Here is a 12171-nt window from a genome sequence, read left to right as displayed (position 1 = left end):
ACCAGGTGGACACAGCTTACAAATACCTCGGGAATATATTCCCAGCCGGTCTAATGGGCTGGGCAACTTTGACTCAGTGCAGAAGAGTGACGTGCCATGAGAGACACCCTCTGCCCAGCGTTCCTTCTGGGAACTCATAGCTGCCGGCCCTCTACATCATGCAGGAATTGGATGTGACATCCAACCTGGTCAAAGACCACAATTCACCACATTACACTGGTAGGCCTCTGGAAGAGGCAGTGCCAAAAAGGCCTTCCTCAGGCCTTCTATTGGTTAGGGAACTTGCGACACTTAGACACCTGCTCATTAAAATTGATTCAGCAAAGGGCCCTGTGTGTCGCGTGTGTCTGCCTTCGCACCTCAAAGACTGCCGGTACTTAGGTTGCCTGTTAACTAGCATAGGAGGCCCTGCGTAGAAAAGCAGTCTCTTCCCGTTTGGAAAGCTGCATCCTTGCGGCAACAGAGCTGTGTTCAAAACCCTGAAAAGGCCCAGCGTCTATTCAGTGCAGCAACGCCTTGGGAGGAAAACACTAATTTCCACAGAGGAACTGGGTGCTTGCAATCCTTGTGGGGAGCTAATCCTGCCACCCTCGTTCTTTCGGGGAAACCGCAAGGTGACCACTAGGCTCCCCGTAAGTTCCCCTTTTGCCAACAGGCATGTTGGGCATACAGCAGTTTCCATGAAGTGTTCGTCGTTGTGCTGCATACATGCAACTCGAGGATGCCTTTCAGGACGCAATGGGCTCTCGCGTCCGCACTGTGTCCCGTGCAACTACACTGAGTACGCCAAGTCTCCTCTCTGCCTGCTGAGCAACAGACAGCCGTGTAGGCCCTTCGGAACACTTCTTGGCCTGCAGAGTCCAACGCGACACACTGTTCTCTTCCTTCGAAACCTAGGTTGCCATAGCTTGCAAAGAGCACTGGAACACAGTCCTACACGGTCTCATGTGCTGGGCCACTTGGACTCAGTTAGGAATAGTGACTTACACCGAGAGAAACCTTCTCCTCCGCCTTCCTTCTGGGAACTCATACCTCCCCGCCCTCTACCTCAAGCAGGAAGTCGAGGTGAGATCCAACCTGAGCAAAGAGCACAATTCCTCACGTTACACTGGCAGGCCCTTGGAATATGCAGTGCCAACTCGGTTTTCCTCAGGCCTTCACTCGGTTAAGGATCTTGCCACACGTAGAAGCCTGTGCAATAAAACTTGTTTAGCCAAGGGCCCAGTGTGTCGCGATGGTCTCCCTTTGCCGTTCCAATTCTGCAAGTACTTAGGTTGGGTGTTAACTAGGTTAGGTGGCCCTGCTTAGAAAACCAGCGTTTCCCCCTTTGGAAATCTGGATACTCGTGGCCTCGGAGTTGTTTCCGAATCCCTAAATATGCCCAGCTTCTACTCACTGCAGGCACACCTGGGGAGGAAACCAGTATGTTCCCCAGACAAACAGGGTGCTTGCGCATTCAGAGGGGAGCGAATCTGTGGCCCACGTTCGTTCTGGGAAATCACAAGGTGACCGCTAGCATCCGCGAACAAAAGCAGTCTTATCCCCTTTCGAAAGCTGGATTCTTGCGGCCTAGAACCTGTGTGCAAAAGTGTGGAATTGCCCAGCTCCTATTCACTGCAGGCACGCTTGCGAGGGAAACGAGTATTTTGCCCAGAGAAATCAGGTGCTTTCAATTCTTAGGGGGAGCTAATCCCACAGCCCTCGTTCGTTCTGGGAAACCACAAGACGACCACTAGTCTCATCGTAAGGACCAATTTTTCCCCCTGGCAAGCTCTGCGTGCAGCAGTTTCCATGAGGTCTTGGTCGTGGTTCAGCTTCAATGGAACACGAGTAGACCTTTCAGGTCTCCTAGGGCTCTGGCATCCGCACCGTTGCCCGTGTAAATACACTGAGTACCCCAAGTGTCCTCTCTGCATGCTGATCAACAGACAGCCTTGTAGGCCCTTCGGAACACTTCTTGGCATGCAGAATCCAGGGCGACACACTGCTCCCTTCCTTGGAGAACCAGGTTGACACAGCTTACAAATACCTCGGGAATATATTCCCAGCCGGTCTAATGGGCTGGGCAACTTTGACTCAGTGCAGAAGAGTGACGTGCCATGAGAGACACCCTCTGCCCAGCGTTCCTTCTGGGAACTCATAGCTGCCGGCCCTCTACATCATGCAGGAATTGGATGTGACATCCAACCTGGTCAAAGACCACAATTCACCACATTACACTGGTAGGCCTCTGGAAGAGGCAGTGCCAAAAAGGCCTTCCTCAGGCCTTCTATTGGTTAGGGAACTTGCGACACTTAGACACCTGCTCATTAAAATTGATTCAGCAAAGGGCCCTGTGTGTCGCGTGTGTCTGCCTTCGCACCTCAAAGACTGCCGGTACTTAGGTTGCCTGTTAACTAGCATAGGAGGCCCTGCGTAGAAAAGCAGTCTCTTCCCGTTTGGAAAGCTGCATCCTTGCGGCAACAGAGCTGTGTTCAAAACCCTGAAAAGGCCCAGCGTCTATTCACTGCAGCAACGCCTTGGGAGGAAAACACTAATTTCCACAGAGGAACTGGGTGCTTGCAATCCTTGTGGGGAGCTAATCCTGCCACCCTCGTTCTTTCGGGGAAACCGCAAGGTGACCACTAGGCTCCCCGTAAGTTCCCCTTTTGCCAACGGGCATGTTGGGCATACAGCAGTTTCCATGAAGTGTTCGTCGTTGTGCTGCATACATGCAACTCGAGGATGCCTTTCAGGACGCAATGGGCTCTCGCGTCCGCACTGTGTCCCGTGCAACTACACTGAGTACGCCAAGTCTCCTCTCTGCCTGCTGAGCAACAGACAGCCGTGTAGGCCCTTCGGAACACTTCTTGGCCTGCAGAGTCCAACGCGACACACTGTTCTCTTCCTTCGAAACCTAGGTTGCCATAGCTTGCAAAGAGCACTGGAACACAGTCCTACACGGTCTCATGTGCTGGGCCACTTGGACTCAGTTAGGAGTAGTGACTTACACCGAGAGAAACCTCCTCTTCCACGTTCCTTCTGGGAACTCATACCTCCCCGCCCTCTACCTCAAGCAGGAAGTCGAGGTGAGATCCAACCTGAGCAAAGAGCACAATTCCTCACGTTACACTGGCAGGCCCTTGGAATATGCAGTGCCAACTCGGTTTTCCTCAGGCCTTCACTCGGTTAAGGATCTTGCCACACGTAGAAGCCTGTGCAATAAAACTTGTTTAGCCAAGGGCCCAGTGTGTCGCGATGGTCTCCCTTGGCCGTTCCAATTCTGCAAGTACTTAGGTTGGGTGTTAACTAGGTTAGGTGGCCCTGCTCAGAAAACCAGCGTTTCCCCCTTTGGAAATCTGGATACTCGTGGCCTCGGAGTTGTTTCCGAATCCCTAAATATGCCCAGCTTCTACTCACTGCAGGCACACCTGGGGAGGAAACCAGTATGTTCCCCAGACAAACAGGGTGCTTGCGCATTCAGAGGGGAGCGAATCTGTGGCCCACGTTCGTTCTGGGAAATCGCAAGGTGACCGCCAGCATCCGCGAACAAAAGCAGTCTTATCCCCTTTCGAAAGCTGGATTCTTGCGGCCTAGAACCTGTGTGCAAAAGTGTGGAATTGCCCAGCTCCTATTCACTGCAGGCACGCTTGCGAGGGAAACGAGTATTTTGCCCAGAGAAATCAGGTGCTTTCAATTCTTAGGGGGAGCTAATCCCACAGCCCTCGTTCGTTCTGGGAAACCACAAGACGACCACTAGTCTCATCGTAAGGACCAATTTTTCCCCCTGGCAAGCTCTGCGTGCAGCAGTTTCCATGAGGTCTTGGTCGTGGTTCAGCTTCAATGGAACACGAGTAGACCTTTCAGGTCTCCTAGGGCTCTGGCATCCGCACCGTTGCCCGTGTAAATACACTGAGTACCCCAAGTGTCCTCTCTGCATGCTGATCAACAGACAGCCTTGTAGGCCCTTCGGAACACTTCTTGGCATGCAGAATCCAGGGCGACACACTGCTCCCTTCCTTGGAGAACCAGGTTGACACAGCTTACAAATACCTCGGGAATATATTCCCAGCCGGTCTAATGGGCTGGGCAACTTTGACTCAGTGCAGAAGAGTGACGTGCCATGAGAGACACCCTCTGCCCAGCGTTCCTTCTGGGAACTCATAGCTGCCGGCCCTCTACATCATGCAGGAATTGGATGTGACATCCAACCTGGTCAAAGACCACAATTCACCACATTACACTGGTAGGCCTCTGGAAGAGGCAGTGCCAAAAAGGCCTTCCTCAGGCCTTCTATTGGTTAGGGAACTTGCGACACTTAGACACCTGCTCATTAAAATTGATTCAGCAAAGGGCCCTGTGTGTCGCGTGTGTCTGCCTTCGCACCTCAAAGACTGCCGGTACTTAGGTTGCCTGTTAACTAGCATAGGAGGCCCTGCGTAGAAAAGCAGTCTCTTCCCGTTTGGAAAGCTGCATCCTTGCGGCAACAGAGCTGTGTTCAAAACCCTGAAAAGGCCCAGCGTCTATTCAGTGCAGCAACGCCTTGGGAGGAAAACACTAATTTCCACAGAGGAACTGGGTGCTTGCAATCCTTGTGGGGAGCTAATCCTGCCACCCTCGTTCTTTCGGGGAAACCGCAAGGTGACCACTAGGCCGCCCGTAAGTTCCCCTTTTGCCAACGGGCATGTTGGGCATACAGCAGTTTCCATGAAGTGTTCGTCGTTGTGCTGCATACATGCAACTCGAGGATGCCTTTCAGGACGCAATGGGCTCTCGCGTCCGCACTGTGTCCCGTGCAACTACACTGAGTACGCCAAGTCTCCTCTCTGCCTGCTGAGCAACAGACAGCCGTGTAGGCCCTTCGGAACACTTCTTGGCCTGCAGAGTCCAACGCGACACACTGTTCTCTTCCTTCGAAACCTAGGTTGCCATAGCTTGCAAAGAGCACTGGAACACAGTCCTACACGGTCTCATGTGCTGGGCCACTTGGACTCAGTTAGGAATAGTGACTTACACCGAGAGAAACCTTCTCCTCCGCCTTCCTTCTGGGAACTCATACCTCCCCGCCCTCTACCTCAAGCAGGAAGTCGAGGTGAGATCCAACCTGAGCAAAGAGCACAATTCCTCACGTTACACTGGCAGGCCCTTGGAATATGCAGTGCCAACTCGGTTTTCCTCAGGCCTTCACTCGGTTAAGGATCTTGCCACACGTAGAAGCCTGTGCAATAAAACTTGTTTAGCCAAGGGCCCAGTGTGTCGCGATGGTCTCCCTTGGCCGTTCCAATTCTGCAAGTACTTAGGTTGGGTGTTAACTAGGTTAGGTGGCCCTGCTTAGAAAACCAGCGTTTCCCCCTTTGGAAATCTAGATACTCGTGGCCTCGGAGTTGTTTCCGAATCCCTAAATATGCCCAGCTTCTACTCACTGCAGGCACACCTGGGGAGGAAACCAGTATGTTCCCCAGACAAACAGGGTGCTTGCGCATTCAGAGGGGAGCGAATCTGTGGCCCACGTTCGTTCTGGGAAATCGCAAGGTGACCGCTAGCATCCGCGAACAAAAGCAGTCTTATCCCCTTTCGAAAGCTGGATTCTTGCGGCCTAGAACCTGTGTGCAAAAGTGTGGAATTGCCCAGCTCCTATTCACTGCAGGCACGCTTGCGAGGGAAACGAGTATTTTGCCCAGAGAAATCAGGTGCTTTCAATTCTTAGGGGGAGCTAATCCCACAGCCCTCGTTCGTTCTGGGAAACCACAAGACGACCACTAGTCTCATCGTAAGGACCAATTTTTCCCCCTGGCAAGCTCTGCGTGCAGCAGTTTCCATGAGGTCTTGGTCGTGGTTCAGCTTCAATGGAACACGAGTAGACCTTTCAGGTCTCCTAGGGCTCTGGCATCCGCACCGTTGCCCGTGTAAATACACTGAGTACCCCAAGTGTCCTCTCTGCATGCTGATCAACAGACAGCCTTGTAGGCCCTTCGGAACACTTCTTGGCATGCAGAATCCAGGGCGACACACTGCTCCCTTCCTTGGAGAACCAGGTTGACACAGCTTACAAATACCTCGGGAATATATTCCCAGCCAGTCTAATGGGCTGGGCAACTTTGACTCAGTGCAGAAGAGTGACGTGCCATGAGAGACACCCTCTGCCCAGCGTTCCTTCTGGGAACTCATAGCTGCCGGCCCTCTACATCATGCAGGAATTGGATGTGACATCCAACCTGGTCAAAGACCACAATTCACCACATTACACTGGTAGGCCTCTGGAAGAGGCAGTGCCAAAAAGGCCTTCCTCAGGCCTTCTATTGGTTAGGGAACTTGCGACACTTAGACACCTGCTCATTAAAATTGATTCAGCAAAGGGCCCTGTGTGTCGCGTGTGTCTGCCTTCGCACCTCAAAGACTGCCGGTACTTAGGTTGCCTGTTAACTAGCATAGGAGGCCCTGCGTAGAAAAGCAGTCTCTTCCCGTTTGGAAAGCTGCATCCTTGCGGCAACAGAGCTGTGTTCAAAACCCTGAAAAGGCCCAGCGTCTATTCAGTGCAGCAACGCCTTGGGAGGAAAACACTAATTTCCACAGAGGAACTGGGTGCTTGCAATCTTTGTGGGGAGCTAATCCTGCCACCCTCGTTCTTTCGGGGAAACCGCAAGGTGACCACTAGTCTCCCCGTAAGTTCCCCTTTTGCCAACGGGCATGTTGGGCATACAGCAGTCTCCATGAAGTGTTCGTCGTTGTGCTGCATACATGCAACTCGAGGATGCCTTTCAGGACGCAATGGGCTCTCGCGTCCGCACTGTGTCCCGTGCAACTACACTGAGTACGCCAAGTCTCCTCTCTGCCTGCTGAGCAACAGACAGCCGTGTAGGCCCTTCGGAACACTTCTTGGCCTGCAGAGTCCAACGCGACACACTGTTCTCTTCCTTCGAAACCTAGGTTGCCATAGCTTGCAAAGAGCACTGGAACACAGTCCTACACGGTCTCATGTGCTGGGCCACTTGGACTCAGTTAGGAATAGTGACTTACACCGAGAGAAACCTTCTCCTCCGCCTTCCTTCTGGGAACTCATACCTCCCCGCCCTCTACCTCAAGCAGGAAGTCGAGGTGAGATCCAACCTGAGCAAAGAGCACAATTCCTCACTTTACACTGGCAGGCCCTTGGAATATGCAGTGCCAACTCGGTTTTCCTCAGGCCTTCACTCGGTTAAGGATCTTGCCACACGTAGAAGCCTGTGCAATAAAACTTGTTTAGCCAAGGGCCCAGTGTGTCGCGATGGTCTCCCTTTGCCGTTCCAATTCTGCAAGTACTTAGGTTGGGTGTTAACTAGGTTAGGTGGCCCTGCTTAGAAAACCAGCGTTTCCCCCTTTGGAAATCTGGATACTCGTGGCCTCGGAGTTGTTTCCGAATCCCTAAATATGCCCAGCTTCTACTCACTGCAGGCACACCTGGGGAGGAAACCAGTATGTTCCCCAGACAAACAGGGTGCTTGCGCATTCAGAGGGGAGCGAATCTGTGGCCCACGTTCGTTCTGGGAAATCGCAAGGTGGCCGCCAGCATCCGCGAACAAAAGCAGTCTTATCCCCTTTCGAAAGCTGGATTCTTGCGGCCTAGAACCTGTGTGCAAAAGTGTGGAATTGCCCAGCTCCTATTCACTGCAGGCACGCTTGCGAGGGAAACGAGTATTTTGCCCAGAGAAATCAGGTGCTTTCAATTCTTAGGGGGAGCTAATCCCACAGCCCTCGTTCGTTCTGGGAAACCACAAGACGACCACTAGTCTCATCGTAAGGACCAATTTTTCCCCCTGGCAAGCTCTGCGTGCAGCAGTTTCCATGAGGTCTTGGTCGTGGTTCAGCTTCAATGGAACACGAGTAGACCTTTCAGGTCTCCTAGGGCTCTGGCATCCGCACCGTTGCCCGTGTAAATACACTGAGTACCCCAAGTGTCCTCTCTGCATGCTGATCAACAGACAGCCTTGTAGGCCCTTCGGAACACTTCTTGGCATGCAGAATCCAGGGCGACACACTGCTCCCTTCCTTGGAGAACCAGGTTGACACAGCTTACAAATACCTCGGGAATATATTCCCAGCCGGTCTAATGGGCTGGGCAACTTTGACTCAGTGCAGAAGAGTGACGTGCCATGAGAGACACCCTCTGCCCAGCGTTCCTTCTGGGAACTCATAGCTGCCGGCCCTCTACATCATGCAGGAATTGGATGTGACATCCAACCTGGTCAAAGACCACAATTCACCACATTACACTGGTAGGCCTCTGGAAGAGGCAGTGCCAAAAAGGCCTTCCTCAGGCCTTCTATTGGTTAGGGAACTTGCGACACTTAGACACCTGCTCATTAAAATTGATTCAGCAAAGGGCCCTGTGTGTCGCGTGTGTCTGCCTTCGCACCTCAAAGACTGCCGGTACTTAGGTTGCCTGTTAACTAGCATAGGAGGCCCTGCGTAGAAAAGCAGTCTCTTCCCGTTTGGAAAGCTGCATCCTTGCGGCAACAGAGCTGTGTTCAAAACCCTGAAAAGGCCCAGCGTCTATTCAGTGCAGCAACGCCTTGGGAGGAAAACACTAATTTCCACAGAGGAACTGGGTGCTTGCAATCCTTGTGGGGAGCTAATCCTGCCACCCTCGTTCTTTCGGGGAAACCGCAAGGTGACCACTAGGCTCCCCGTAAGTTCCCCTTTTGCCAACGGGCATGTTGGGCATACAGCAGTTTCCATGAAGTGTTCGTCGTTGTGCTGCATACATGCAACTCGAGGATGCCTTTCAGGACGCAATGGGCTCTCGCGTCCGCACTGTGTCCCGTGCAACTACACTGAGTACGCCAAGTCTCCTCTCTGCCTGCTGAGCAACAGACAGCCGTGTAGGCCCTTCGGAACACTTCTTGGCCTGCAGAGTCCAACGCGACACACTGTTCTCTTCCTTCGAAACCTAGGTTGCCATAGCTTGCAAAGAGCACTGGAACACAGTCCTACACGGTCTCATGTGCTGGGCCACTTGGACTCAGTTAGGAATAGTGACTTACACCGAGAGAAACCTTCTCCTCCGCCTTCCTTCTGGGAACTCATACCTCCCCGCCCTCTACCTCAAGCAGGAAGTCGAGGTGAGATCCAACCTGAGCAAAGAGCACAATTCCTCACGTTACACTGGCAGGCCCTTGGAATATGCAGTGCCAACTCGGTTTTCCTCAGGCCTTCACTCGGTTAAGGATCTTGCCACACGTAGAAGCCTGTGCAATAAAACTTGTTTAGCCAAGGGCCCAGTGTGTCGCGATGGTCTCCCTTTGCCGTTCCAATTCTGCAAGTACTTAGGTTGGGTGTTAACTAGGTTAGGTGGCCCTGCTTAGAAAACCAGCGTTTCCCCCTTTGGAAATCTGGATACTCGTGGCCTCGGAGTTGTTTCCGAATCCCTAAATATGCCCAGCTTCTACTCACTGCAGGCACACCTGGGGAGGAAACCAGTATGTTCCCCAGACAAACAGGGTGCTTGCGCATTCAGAGGGGAGCGAATCTGTGGCCCACGTTCGTTCTGGGAAATCGCAAGGTGACCGCCAGCATCCGCGAACAAAAGCAGTCTTATCCCCTTTCGAAAGCTGGATTCTTGCGGCCTAGAACCTGTGTGCAAAAGTGTGGAATTGCCCAGCTCCTATTCACTGCAGGCACGCTTGCGAGGGAAACGAGTATTTTGCCCAGAGAAATCAGGTGCTTTCAATTCTTAGGGGGAGCTAATCCCACAGCCCTCGTTCGTTCTGGGAAACCACAAGACGACCACTAGTCTCATCGTAAGGACCAATTTTTCCCCCTGGCAAGCTCTGCGTGCAGCAGTTTCCATGAGGTCTTGGTCGTGGTTCAGCTTCAATGGAACACGAGTAGACCTTTCAGGTCTCCTAGGGCTCTGGCATCCGCACCGTTGCCCGTGTAAATACACTGAGTACCCCAAGTGTCCTCTCTGCATGCTGATCAACAGACAGCCTTGTAGGCCCTTCGGAACACTTCTTGGCATGCAGAATCCAGGGCGACACACTGCTCCCTTCCTTGGAGAACCAGGTTGACACAGCTTACAAATACCTCGGGAATATATTCCCAGCCGGTCTAATGGGCTGGGCAACTTTGACTCAGTGCAGAAGAGTGACGTGCCATGAGAGACACCCTCTGCCCAGCGTTCCTTCTGGGAACTCATAGCTGCCGGCCCTCTACATCATGCAGGAATTGGATGTGACATCCAACCTGGTCAAAGACCACAATTCACCACATTACACTGGTAGGCCTCTGGAAGAGGCAGTGCCAAAAAGGCCTTCCTCAGGCCTTCTATTGGTTAGGGAACTTGCGACACTTAGACACCTGCTCATTAAAATTGATTCAGCAAAGGGCCCTGTGTGTCGCGTGTGTCTGCCTTCGCACCTCAAAGACTGCCGGTACTTATGTTGCCTGTTAACTAGCATAGGAGGCCCTGCGTAGAAAAGCAGTCTCTTCCCGTTTGGAAAGCTGCATCCTTGCGGCAACAGAGCTGTGTTCAAAACCCTGAAAAGGCCCAGCGTCTATTCAGTGCAGCAACGCCTTGGGAGGAAAACACTAATTTCCACAGAGGAACTGGGTGCTTGCAATCCTTGTGGGGAGCTAATCCTGCCACCCTCGTTCTTTCGGGGAAACCGCAAGGTGACCACTAGGCCCCCCGTAAGTTCCCCTTTTGCCAACGGGCATGTTGGGCATACAGCAGTTTCCATGAAGTGTTCGTCGTTGTGCTGCATACATGCAACTCGAGGATGCCTTTCAGGACGCAATGGGCTCTCGCGTCCGCACTGTGTCCCGTGCAACTACACTGAGTACGCCAAGTCTCCTCTCTGCCTGCTGAGCAACAGACAGCCGTGTAGGCCCTTCGGAACACTTCTTGGCCTGCAGAGTCCAACGCGACACACTGTTCTCTTCCTTCGAAACCTAGGTTGCCATAGCTTGCAAAGAGCACTGGAACACAGTCCTACACGGTCTCATGTGCTGGGCCACTTGGACTCAGTTAGGAATAGTGACTTACACCGAGAGAAACCTTCTCCTCCGCCTTCCTTCTGGGAACTCATACCTCCCCGCCCTCTACCTCAAGCAGGAAGTCGAGGTGAGATCCAACCTGAGCAAAGAGCACAATTCCTCACGTTACACTGGCAGGCCCTTGGAATATGCAGTGCCAACTCGGTTTTCCTCAGGCCTTCACTCGGTTAAGGATCTTGCCACACGTAGAAGCCTGTGCAATAAAACTTGTTTAGCCAAGGGCCCAGTGTGTCGCGATGGTCTCCCTTGGCCGTTCCAATTCTGCAAGTACTTAGGTTGGGTGTTAACTAGGTTAGGTGGCCCTGCTTAGAAAACCAGCGTTTCCCCCTTTGGAAATCTGGATACTCGTGGCCTCGGAGTTGTTTCCGAATCCCTAAATATGCCCAGCTTCTACTCACTGCAGGCACACCTGGGGAGGAAACCAGTATGTTCCCCAGACAAACAGGGTGCTGGCGCATTCAGAGGGGAGCGAATCTGTGGCCCACGTTCGTTCTGGGAAATCGCAAGGTGACCGCTAGCATCCGCGAACAAAAGCAGTCTTATCCCCTTTCGAAAGCTGGATTCTTGCGGCCTAGAACCTGTGTGCAAAAGTGTGGAATTGCCCAGCTCCTATTCACTGCAGGCACGCTTGCGAGGGAAACGAGTATTTTGCCCAGAGAAATCAGGTGCTTTCAATTCTTAGGGGGAGCTAATCCCACAGCCCTCGTTCGTTCTGGGAAACCACAAGACGACCACTAGTCTCATCGTAAGGACCAATTTTTCCCCCTGGCAAGCTCTGCGTGCAGCAGTTTCCATGAGGTCTTGGTCGTGGTTCAGCTTCAATGGAACACGAGTAGACCTTTCAGGTCTCCTAGGGCTCTGGCATCCGCACCGTTGCCCGTGTAAATACACTGAGTACCCCAAGTGTCCTCTCTGCATGCTGATCAACAGACAGCCTTGTAGGCCCTTCGGAACACTTCTTGGCATGCAGAATCCAGGGCGACACACTGCTCCCTTCCTTGGAGAACCAGGTTGACACAGCTTACAAATACCTCGGGAATATATTCCCAGCCGGTCTAATGGGCTGGGCAACTTTGACTCAGTGCAGAAGAGTGACGTGCCATGAGAGACACCCTCTGCCCAGCGTTCCTTCTGGGAACTCATAGCTGCCGGCCCTCT

The sequence above is a fragment of the Balaenoptera ricei genome, chromosome 7 (genome assembly GCF_028023285.1).
Source record: "Balaenoptera ricei isolate mBalRic1 chromosome 7, mBalRic1.hap2, whole genome shotgun sequence".
Taxonomy (NCBI): domain Eukaryota; kingdom Metazoa; phylum Chordata; class Mammalia; order Artiodactyla; family Balaenopteridae; genus Balaenoptera; species Balaenoptera ricei.
The sequence above is the reverse complement of the archived record's forward strand: the minus strand, read 5'-3'. Positions refer to the sequence as shown.